Here is an 11182-nt window from a genome sequence, read left to right as displayed (position 1 = left end):
GTAGGTCCGCGCTTCCGTGAGTTAGAGCGGCAACCTTGCCACCACGGGACAGACGTACTTGTCATGTAGATACTTCTCCTATTCTTCGCCGAAAGTATTCGCGATGAAATTATTCAAAGGCGACTGGAAGACACGCGTCGTCTTCTTAAGATATAAATGTTGGGGAAGAAGAGGGAAGTGGAAACTCCTCTTTTGCCTTCGGAACTTTCGGTATTTTATATGACAATCCGTAAAATTGGTCGTAATCCAGTTTTCCAACGTTACAAATTTTCGCGATAACTTTTCCTCCCCTGTATTTCCATTCAGACAACAAAAGTCGCGTGATCTTTGAATTTTTACGTGCCTGCATCGCTCCGCTAACTAAACGGCAAGTTCTTCTAACAAACAAAGAAGAGAATAGAATTCGGAAGAGAAAAGTCGGGAAAAGTGTGATTTAAAATGGGCGGAAAATAATAATTTACCTATCGAAATTTTGGAAAATTCTCACAAATGTCACGAGCATTGCATGGGCATGATTGTTACGAAAAAGATTTCCGACACGTAAAGATTAATTAATCGTCGATACAATTTTTGGATTTCTCTATTTTTACACACGTACATCGTTTCATTCTCGTTTTAACAAATATTTCCGACAAATATTAAAATCAAAAATAACGGATCGATGTTAGAAGAAATTGTGCATCATAAATCATGTTATTGTTGTTGTTATAAATTTCCGGATGTATTTTTTCGAAACCTCAAGAGTGAGCGAGTGTTTCTTTGACAGATTTGAAAAACACGCGTGTCAATTTTTCGATTCGACAAAAAAGGAAAGCAGGAAATAATGCGTGAAGTTAGTAATTCTTTTTTTCTCTCCCCCCTGTGTATTTCAATTCACCAAGCATTGTTACCTTTCGGAATCATCGATGGAAGATGGAACAGGATGTGCGGAGGGGGAAGAAAATCAATGACATGGAAACATTGGAATGCAATTTCATGTTGGATATTTTGCACGATCTGTCACCTTGATTTATAAACAATACGCATGCGATCCGTATGTATTTACTTTGCTTGGATGGCTAACCCATAGCAGGGGGAAAAAAAAAAAAATTCGCCATATTTGTAAAACAACAATATATTCCAGTTTCCGTTTTCCACGCATGTTGCATATTGACAAACAAATCAATAATAGAACTTTCCCTAACAAATAAGCTTGCCCAGATATCCCGACGAGATTTGTCGAACAAGTTTCAATTGCGAATTTTTGTGAAAAATCAAAAATCGATTACTCGCAAATTACTTGTAACACAAGAACGTTCTTTATTAAATTTCAATATTAATCAATTTTAACAATATTGCGATAACAATAATCGTACATGTTTACAATATAAACGTAAAAAAAGAATTTACCTGATATCAAGAAAGAAACAATTTTATTGCAAACAAAAATTTGAAACTCATTTATTTGATTCGTACGATATTTGTAATAAATCGTATCGCCAAAAATTACATTATTTCACTTTCCACTTCCTTATATTATTAACAAAAGGAAAAGGAAAAAGGAAGAAAAAAAAAAAAAAAGAATAACACGGATACTCATCAAAAATCGATCGAGCAAATAAACCAGTTAAAAGGCTCAACTTACCAATTGTTGTCTCCCCCAATAAAACGTAAAATCGCGTGGACGACGAAATAAAGGAATCAGAGCCGACACGTTGCGCCTATTGGACAGCAGGGAAGCGGACGCGGCCGTAAATGAGGAGCAAATGAAAAAGCAGTTCCGTCGAAAGGCGCGTTAAACCGACGGTTAGCCCACGTGCTCTTGGGTGACGGCGTTCCCTATCGTACGCGACAAAAAGAGGACAGGAAATTGTATCAAATTGGAGAGCGGTGGGATTAAGGATCCCTCGAAGCGGTTCACCGAGCATCGGGCTCGCACATGCCGCGGTGATCCGGCCATTGTTGTGCAAATCCAACAAAAACCAGCCCTCTAATCTCGCGGACCCACTTGAGATCGCAACACGCACCCCGCAATCGTACAATTAATTTATATAGGTATCTAAAGTAGTCACCGACGCCGTCCCTGTTTCCCCTTCCTCGCCCATTATACACGTTATACGGATATAACCCCGCTGTCCGTTGCATCGTTGATAATCTTAAATAATCCTCCTCCCTTCCCTTTCTCCCAACGCACTCGAAAAACGCCACTCGAGAGCATTTCTCTATCTCGTTATTGTGTACACTCGAAAACTAAACTAAACTAGTTTCGTCCGGTGGGGATGGGGTGTTGAGGATTAATTTTAATTCATCTTTTTTACATCTTTTTATACGTTTCGTTGTAGACATCGTCGGACATCCTCTTCTGTCTGCTCTCAAAATTCTGTAAATAAAAAGAATATGATAAGTAAGAAAGTTCTTGGAATATATGCAAGGGATAATGAATGGAAAAGTGGGTGAAAGTTTTCATCTTGGTCTTGGCTAATTGTTACAATTTTATTCGTCGAAATGGTTAATTCGATGAGTGATCCTTGGAGCCGACTTATTAAAAGGAAGCAAATTGTCAGAGAGAGAGAGAGAGTGAGAGAGAGAGAGAGAGAGAATGTATCCTTAGATTGATTATAAGATTAAATGTGAAATAACAAGAAGGAAGATATTCAAAGGATCGTTATATTTAATTAGATTTAAAAACAGTTTTTCATCGATTATTATTTCTCGTTGTTACAATAATTATTTAACTTAATTTCATTAAGAGAATGCACACGTTTATCGGCATGTGTATTAAACAAAAAGATACATAATATATCGACGGGATTATGCACGGTTTTTGGCCATTGTTAGAGTTTGTAACGAAGCGCAAACATCACGAAGGATCGTGAACGAATCGGGCGCGACAACGCCCGGTTTTCAATCCGAATCCTATCCGGTGATTGATAATTTCCCATCGATTATAATTTACGACAATTTTCCGTTGATAACATAGGAAAACACTCGTTGCTTAATTAAAAGTAATATCGATTTATTTCGGTGTTTCATATGATTAACGTATCACGCCGCTCCCCCTCTCCGTTATAAATGATTTAATTAAAGCCTCGCGTTGTCGTTACCGTCGCGTTAATTTGATAACACGTTTAATTAACGCGAGATGACTCGTTGATGAAACAAGTTACTAAATCGCCCGGCTATGCGAATGGGAAATAACCATCAGAAGGCATTAAAAAAGGGGGACGTGTATAAATTTCAATCCGGATGATGGAACGTTCCGTAATTTTTATAGTAGACGTACTTTACATTATCTCTTTCTTTTTTTTTTTCTTTTTCACATTTTATGCATTTCCAATGTTTAACGTTCAAGGAAACCTCGAAGTAATTTTTGTAGGATCGTCACGGTTTATTATATATTTAGAAATTGTTCGTTTCATTATACAGCTACAATGGATAAAAATATTTTGACTGTACTACACGTTTCGCTAATCATTCTCGCTAGACCTTTTTTAAAGAAAGATTTTAAAGTTTTCGATCAAAGTATGTATACACGGAAATTCCAAATAATCCAAAACCGATGTTTCGACTACCACTGCTACGTTACGTTACGTTTTGTAAAATATTTCGCGATTTACGTGTACAAGCACGAATAATCGGTAAAAACATGAGGAGTCGATGATAAAATCTCGGCGAATTTTATTTCAAATGTTCCGAACGACGGAAGTTATGTTAATCGTGACAGTGCCTTACGTAACGTTTAAACGACTATCGGGCCCGTGCCTGCTGTTCGTTGCACGATAAACACAACCCAGTCGAATTACACACGGTCGATAACATGAGCTTGCACACCGGTGTACAGTAACGACATTGCTTTAAATCGCGATCTAGCAGTCGTTCATAGCCTGCGCGATACGCGTACGTTCTCGAATATCACGTTTACCGTGCGCTTATTATATACTCGTTTTTCTCTCGCTTCTCCATAATTCTTCTATTTTTCAAATTTTCTTCCCCATTGTCGAAAGCGTTCTCATTTCGTCTCCGTTCTCATACCAGAACCTCGCTAGTTTTTTTTCGATGCCTCTCATCCTTATTTTTTCTTGTAAGCTCTTCTAATCTTGTTCGTTCTTTTCCGCACTGTTTAATTATTCCTGCACCGTGACTCGTTTTCTTTCCTCCCTCTAGTTATCCCCTCTAACCCTCTTGCTCAATTTTGGCCATTTTCCTTCTCCCTTCGCATTTTCATTTAACCGGTATCTCTAATTCCACCATCTTCCCTGTCCTTTATCCACTTCAACCCTCTAGCTGCTAATTGGTTCTGCCGCTATCCTTTACTCCGCCTCAACCCTCTCACTCTTGAGAACAACCCTCTACCCCGCAAACACGTCCACGCAAAGTGTTTATACACGGTGTTGCGAGGGCGTGTTTATCGAACGTACGGCCGTGTATCGCCAGGCACGAAGGCGACATGGTAGTGGCCGCTATCTTCCTGACGCTGGAATTACACCATTATTGTGCAAATTAGCGAAGACCCATGCATGATAGGGCAGCCGGACGTCTAGTGGGATTAGAATTAACGCGCCTGCCGTGAGTACCGGGCCGACAAACGCCTAGTGATTACTTTGCACTCGTTTATTCTTTCCAGCCTTTCCTCCTCGATCTGGAACAACGGTGGACAGTTACGAGAAGGAGAAGCATTTGCAGGTAAAATAATCGTCAAATAGATTAAAATATTATATAATTCGAGGATTCAGATTTTTGTTCAAATGCATATTTTTCGTATTAATACATTTTACATTTTATTTTTATATAGATAGACCCTTTGTTACGCCATTAATAATATCGTTACAGGCGATATTTTTCAAGAAATGAACATACTTATCGCGTATTTTACCTCAAAACGCGGCCAAACTCTATTAAAATTGGGAAAAGTTTGAACCGCTATAACTCCGAAGATAATGACTTTTGAGCAACGAATGAAAGACCGTTGGAAGCGCGGAACCTTCCCCTTTGAAACGCTTTTTGATTCATCTCGATACGACTTCCGGTTCCCGAGATATCGTCGTGTAAAGAAAAGGGTAATTTTTTAATCGTTTAATATCTTCGTCCTTGTCGCTTACTAGGACCTCTCGCTCGCACCTCGTCTCACCGACCTATCCCAAGCTCCGGGCGAGCGACAATCGCGATTCTTGGAAAAAACATCGCGCGAAATTCCTAGAAAAAACGTAGTACACACTTCCAGGAAAAAATGTAGGTCACTGGGTCGCGCGCTCATTCATAATTCCTGCATTATGTTAAATGCTACGGAAACTTTGAATCCTCGTATCTCGGCAACGAGTCGAGATATTTGGATAAAACAAAAAGGGACGTCAATCGCAAGGTTTCCTCTACATTCCGAGTGGGTTTTGATAACAAAATTTCGAATTTCTTTTCACGCTTTTTCGCGTGAAAAATGTAATCTTCGCGTGATTGAAATCGTTTGCAACGATATTTTCCAGTCTATAAATTAATTTTTTAATATAAACGATACCAATTCACGACAGCGATACCAATCTCAAACAATTATTATTTTTATACATTTATAAAGCAGATTATGATAAATAAATGTGCGTATTAATATTTTAATACGTGATTTTATTTATGGTAGAATATATAATTATAACGAAAAGCTTTTTATCTTTTTTTAGGAAAATGAGCTATTCGTCGTACAATATAACGTAATATATTTGAATATAATTATTGCAATCGCAAACAATTGAAATTGTAAAAATTAAAAACATTTGTCGTGTCTTGTGTCAATTGTCGGAAGTTTAAATCGAATTATCCTGTTATTCAATATCTCAGTGCAGAAACGTATGCAGAAAACGGCGGCGTGGGTATCGTGCCGAAAATTGAAATCAGCTTCTATAGTATCTACCAGCACTAACTATCACGTTTGCGAATCTACGTTTTTCACTTAGCTTAGACGCAAATAGAATATGGAATCGCGATCCTATTAATTCACGGACGAGCCCGAAATACGAGGCACTTTCGTATTAACCCTTAGCCCATGCTACGTTCGACTCCCATTTCCAGATTCGCGTTATCTTCAACAGTGATTGCGCTTAAAATTCCGACTACACTGGCGCCACCATTGTATCAGGCCAATTATACATTCCGTTGCCTTAACGGCCAGCTGAAACTCGCTAAAAAACGATAAACAACATGCGACGCTAATAAGAAAAAGTATTCGACGAAGATTTCCTCTAAAATCGACCGAGTCTTATCGTTAATGAATTCCATTTCTCACTGAAATCTCCCTTCGAATAAATATTCATTCCTTGCTTATCAGATTTATGCATCCACCGGATAATTAACTGTTTCAAGAATGCTGTAGAATTTTGTATACAATCTCTGTGCGTAACATAAATTTTGGATAAAAGAAATTATCATTACGTGTCACGATGATTTAAAAAACGTCACAACAGACATAATATTCAAACAGATGTTTGAGAGAGTCTTGATATATTTTAAAAAATATATATATATAAAAGTAACGAGTATAATCTCGATTCCAGTGACCGGCCATTGGAGATTTAGCTTCACGCATCGTTAAGGAGGAGTCGAAATTCATCCCGAATGGGGCCATCAAACGCCAAACCGTGTCCTTTCTCCTACTCCGACCACAACTGGCAGGCTCACCCCTCCCTCCACGGTGAAAGTGCATTGTCCCATTGTAAATATAAACTGTGTATTCCGCAAACCATTTTCCTCGCTATTTGTTGCGTTTCAGGACATATTGCGCGCTATAGCCATTTAACCAAGCGGCTGCTTATTGTATGGAGATGGCATATGGCGTGAAAGTAACGTCTCTATTATACCTCGCTGATAAATGACCTCGCTCGTATTTATACGCAGCTAATCGGGCTGCATAGGTGAGAAAAGAAAGCAAAGAAGGAATATCCGTTGATATGCATTTGCACAAGTAGCTGGTCCATTTTTAAAAGAATCATCTCGTCCCAGACGTTGATCATCCTCGCTCGGCCGTGGAATTCGAAACAAAACGAGAAGAAAATAAACGTTGTTAACTCGTTGCGCGAATTGGAAAAAAAAAAAGAAACATTTGAAGAAACTTCTTCCTACTGACAACAATTACATCGAAAACTAGTTTTCGAGGCGAAGTTTCCCCGAATAAACCGGCGATTACCACGATTATTCGAGAGAAAATACGTTCGATCCGTGTGTGCGCGTGACTCGATCGATCCTCGAGCAAGGGGAATACGCGTGGGTGGATCAGTCGATCGTGATCGGCCGTTGATCGAGCCGTGTCTACTCGTTAACGGCCGAGGCAAGGATCGAAGAGGCCGCGAATTCTCGACACCGTTGCATTCTCGCGCTCGTCTCTCGTCAGCTTCTGAACGCGACGCAACAAATGGTGGCTCGGTAAGCAACAAATCCCGATAGTTTAAAGCGGAGAATCAGGCCTGTTCGTTTGATAGCGACAGTGCCACCTTCTCTTCTTCCCTTCGTCGTGCAATCACGATTAACGGGACGTCGATGTATCGCGTGGCCGCTAATTGAAAGGGGAAGAACGAACGAGCAACGATCGAGGAGAGGGAAGGAAAGAGGACATCACACTTTCGATCTAATAACGGCGGTCACGAGGCATGCACGCGTAGACGACACACACACACACACACAGAGCAGCGTTGTTTCTTTTCGTGAAATCGAATCGATATCCCTCCCCGGCGAGTAAAACGTATACAAGAAGCGTGGTGGTACGGAATCGGCATGGCCAGAGACTGGCCTCTCCCCGCAACAAGATTATGGTAATTGACTATCCGACTTGGAAACCCCCATCAGGCATATCAATTACGTACGTATGCATCCCAACCGGGAATTTGCCTTTGATCCGCTCAAACTCGGAGGTAACACAATTCACGCCTGCGTCTAATCTCAAATGGGATTGCCTGATGGCACAAGGGACATCGAAATGGGCTTTTCCGACTTCACAAGGAACGCGAGGACCGTTTCGATACCCCGGCATACACACCTCTTACGCCGACGATAATCCGGTTATACCACGGCTCCTTCTTTCCCTCTATTCGGGAGGACGAGTATCGAGGAAAGGGAGGAAATGATTTTCAAGGATTTGGACCACGCGCTATATGCTGTATCCGCGAAAATCCTCTCCCCGATGATACTTTCTCCGCGGAAACGGACAAATAGGGATCGTCGTTAACGCGCCAGAGAACTCCACTTGTGTTGTGTGGGCAGAGAGAGGGGAGACACAACTCTCTGTCGCGCATCCTAATCCATTGCGGTGGACGTTGAACGATACGTTGGGTGTATTGCGGAGGAAGAGAGAGTCATGACAGAAGAAGAAGGGGTAGAATTGCGACGAGTGAACGGAGTTTAATTTTGGGTTATATAAATGTATACGAAATAGCGTAGAATCGATAGAAGGATAATTACGATTGTTGGACAAGAGGAAACATTTTTTTGATCGTAAGAAAAGAGGAAAAGAGAGAGGAAAATTATTGGTAAAGAATTGTTGTCTCAAAGATGTGAGGTTTATAGGGCAGATATGACACGATTCATTATTTTCGGCACTCTTCTGCCGGTGCAATTCGCCGCCGGCATTTCGGGGTAAATCAACAGATTTATGGTTCTTCACGGGTTCCACCCTTTCTCTGTTGGATCGTAGCTACCCTCTCCCTTCGTGCCACTCGTGCCGCCCCTCCTCTCCCTTCGCTTTGTTCGAAATTTATTGCGCTCATCTTTCGAGACGCGAAACAACTAAATCCGACCGAAAAATCCACGATTTCGACAACCGATTCTGATCCGAATTTTTAAAGAACGAGCAACCTCAAAGCTCGTGAAAAAAAAGAATATTTAAATATCAACTTCAACTTTTTCAACGTAAAACTTTCAAAGTTTCAATTTAGGCCGAAAAATATGATATTTTTACGACAAATTGTTAAAATAAAAAAGAAAGAAGACAAATATTTTTTCAAATCATTCTCAAATTTTCAAGATGCAAGATTGCTTGATTAAATTACTAATTTAAAATTAAATTAAAAATCATGACGATCCGGGTATACGTTTCGAAGAAAAGCGGGGAGAAGGAATTTTAACGCATATATTGTTACGACGGTCGAATATAAAGCGGCAGACGCAACGTTTTATCCGCGAGAGCACAGTGGACGCTTTGTCCGACGATGAAACGGTGCAACCGCTGCGTGTTGTACAGCGAATATACAGCGGCTCCAATTTTCTTTCCCTTTTTCCACCCGCAACCGTTTCAAGCCACGCCGCTTTAGAAGATCAAGACGCGTTGTGTCTAAAATGGCTAGAGTCTGTTTCTAGATGGGCCAGAATGAAATCGTTTAATTTATCCCTGGATTCCTGGAAAAGTTAAATCTGCCGATCGAGAACTCGGACACTTTCCAACGAAGAACGAGCCATGGAACAGGAGGGGTGGAAAAGAGTAGGGGCAACCGATCGTTTATCCCCCTTTATCCCAGAATTGGCAAAGCGATCTAAATAGTGCAGGGGTTGAAAAATATATATATATATATCTGAGGAATTGATTGCAAAGAAAGTTAATATAACGGAGAAATCGAACGTTCGAATCGCCGGGAGAGGAAGATAGTTGGTAGTTTTTCCGTTTAATCCGGGGGATGTATTATTCCCCCGAACCATTTATCGCGAATACACACGCGGAACGATCAATTGGAAGACGATAAGATTGCGCCCGCGATATCTACGTCCCAATGGCATCGATATAATTAACGTACACCGGTGAACTTGACCACAACACTTTCGGATCCGATCGATATTTCCGATATTTCTCCTCCACCCTCGAATATTAAATAATTAATATTCTACTCCGTGCCGTAAATTATCGATCTCTCCCGTTCCGAAAACCGAGGGGGAATATCCGAAATCGAGGAGGAATTGGCGAGATCAAATTCAATCGGGTTAAAGCGGCGAGTCGGTGTTTAAATTCGATTTAAACGGCGGGACGCGATAAACGGAGTTTTCGAAAACAAAAAATGTAAGAAGAGGGTAGGGATAATTCGCGGTGTATCGATCGTGTAACCGTGGATATCGAAACTCGTAGGTTTTAATAAGTTTACGATACGAAGACAGCCACCCGAGTAAATCACTAACCGCATAATTATCAGACGTGGGGCCAATGTTAATCTCGGTTTCGGTATACAGCGCGCACCGTATCGACATCTGCTCTATTTGGTTTCAGTAAATACCACATCGAGTTAACTGAAGATTATAGGTATTCAGGAAGTATTGATTATCAATATGAAACGATGCGAATTCACGACGCGGCGAAATCGTTGATGATGTTGTCACTTTGTTCGTAACGTTTATACGTGTACAAGATCTTGGCTTTGAACCAATCGTACGACGTGTATTATAATTCTGTGATATCCTCTTTTCGAGGAGCGATTGAAAAATTTATTCAAACGAGAAGAAAAAAATTGATTCTAAACGAGAATTATAAAATTATATAATTGGATTTTAAACGTTGTACCTTTTTAATTCACGCGGTGACGCGGTGAATTTTTGATATTATTATATAAACTGCGAACGTCTATTGCAAATTTTAATTTTTATGAATATTAAAACGGAATTGAGATATAAATTTGTTTCACCCTTTAAATATTATAACGTGCATCTCCTCGTTTGTTAAATCCACAATTAAACTAGAGAAAAATCTGTTTAACTGGTCAATTTCTAATATCATTAATCTTCCATCTTATTAATTTTAATTAACATTAATAAGATAATTTTAAAAAACACGCTTATATTTTCTTTCTTTTCTTTTTAAATTTATGGATACATCGATAACCAAGAAATCCAATAAAAGAAATGTACATCTCAAGGAAAATAATTCAATCGAACGAAAAAAAAAAAACAAGACAAAATTTTAACACTTTAATGCGTTCATGATTCAACAATCGAATAGGTATCCATAATCCAAACAAAAAAACGGTAGAGAAAAGAATCCGGGACGATATCTCGCTGCACCGTTCGTTCGTAAATTTTCCTCTCAACATTCAATCTGCAAAGTTCCCGACACTATCTCGCGAGCAAACACACGCCGGGGAGGAAAGTAAGATTTAACACGACGAAACGTTTCGACGGCGTAAACACCTCGCTGTCATTTCCAACGAGCGCGATTCCATGTGATTTCGCGCTTGTTCGCGCTTCTTTTTATTCA

General features: G+C 39.9%; 1 long non-coding RNA gene across 1 annotated transcript in view; it reads right to left on the bottom strand.

Annotated features, from left to right (window-relative positions):
- Positions 1-1275: 1275 nt before the first annotated feature.
- Positions 1276-11182, bottom strand: part of LOC147657043 (uncharacterized) — an 84006-nt gene continuing 74099 nt past the window's right edge. Inside the window, exon 3 of the long non-coding RNA XR_015293204.1 lies at positions 1276-2359. This is a non-coding gene — a long non-coding RNA (uncharacterized LOC147657043). The remainder of the gene's footprint in view (positions 2360-11182) is intronic.

This window comes from Apis florea, unplaced genomic scaffold (assembly GCF_048593485.1).
Source record: "Apis florea isolate Af1SG1 unplaced genomic scaffold, ASM4859348v1 contig_3326_pilon, whole genome shotgun sequence".
NCBI lineage: Eukaryota > Metazoa > Arthropoda > Insecta > Hymenoptera > Apidae > Apis > Apis florea.
This window is presented reverse-complemented; position numbering and strand designations above follow the sequence as displayed.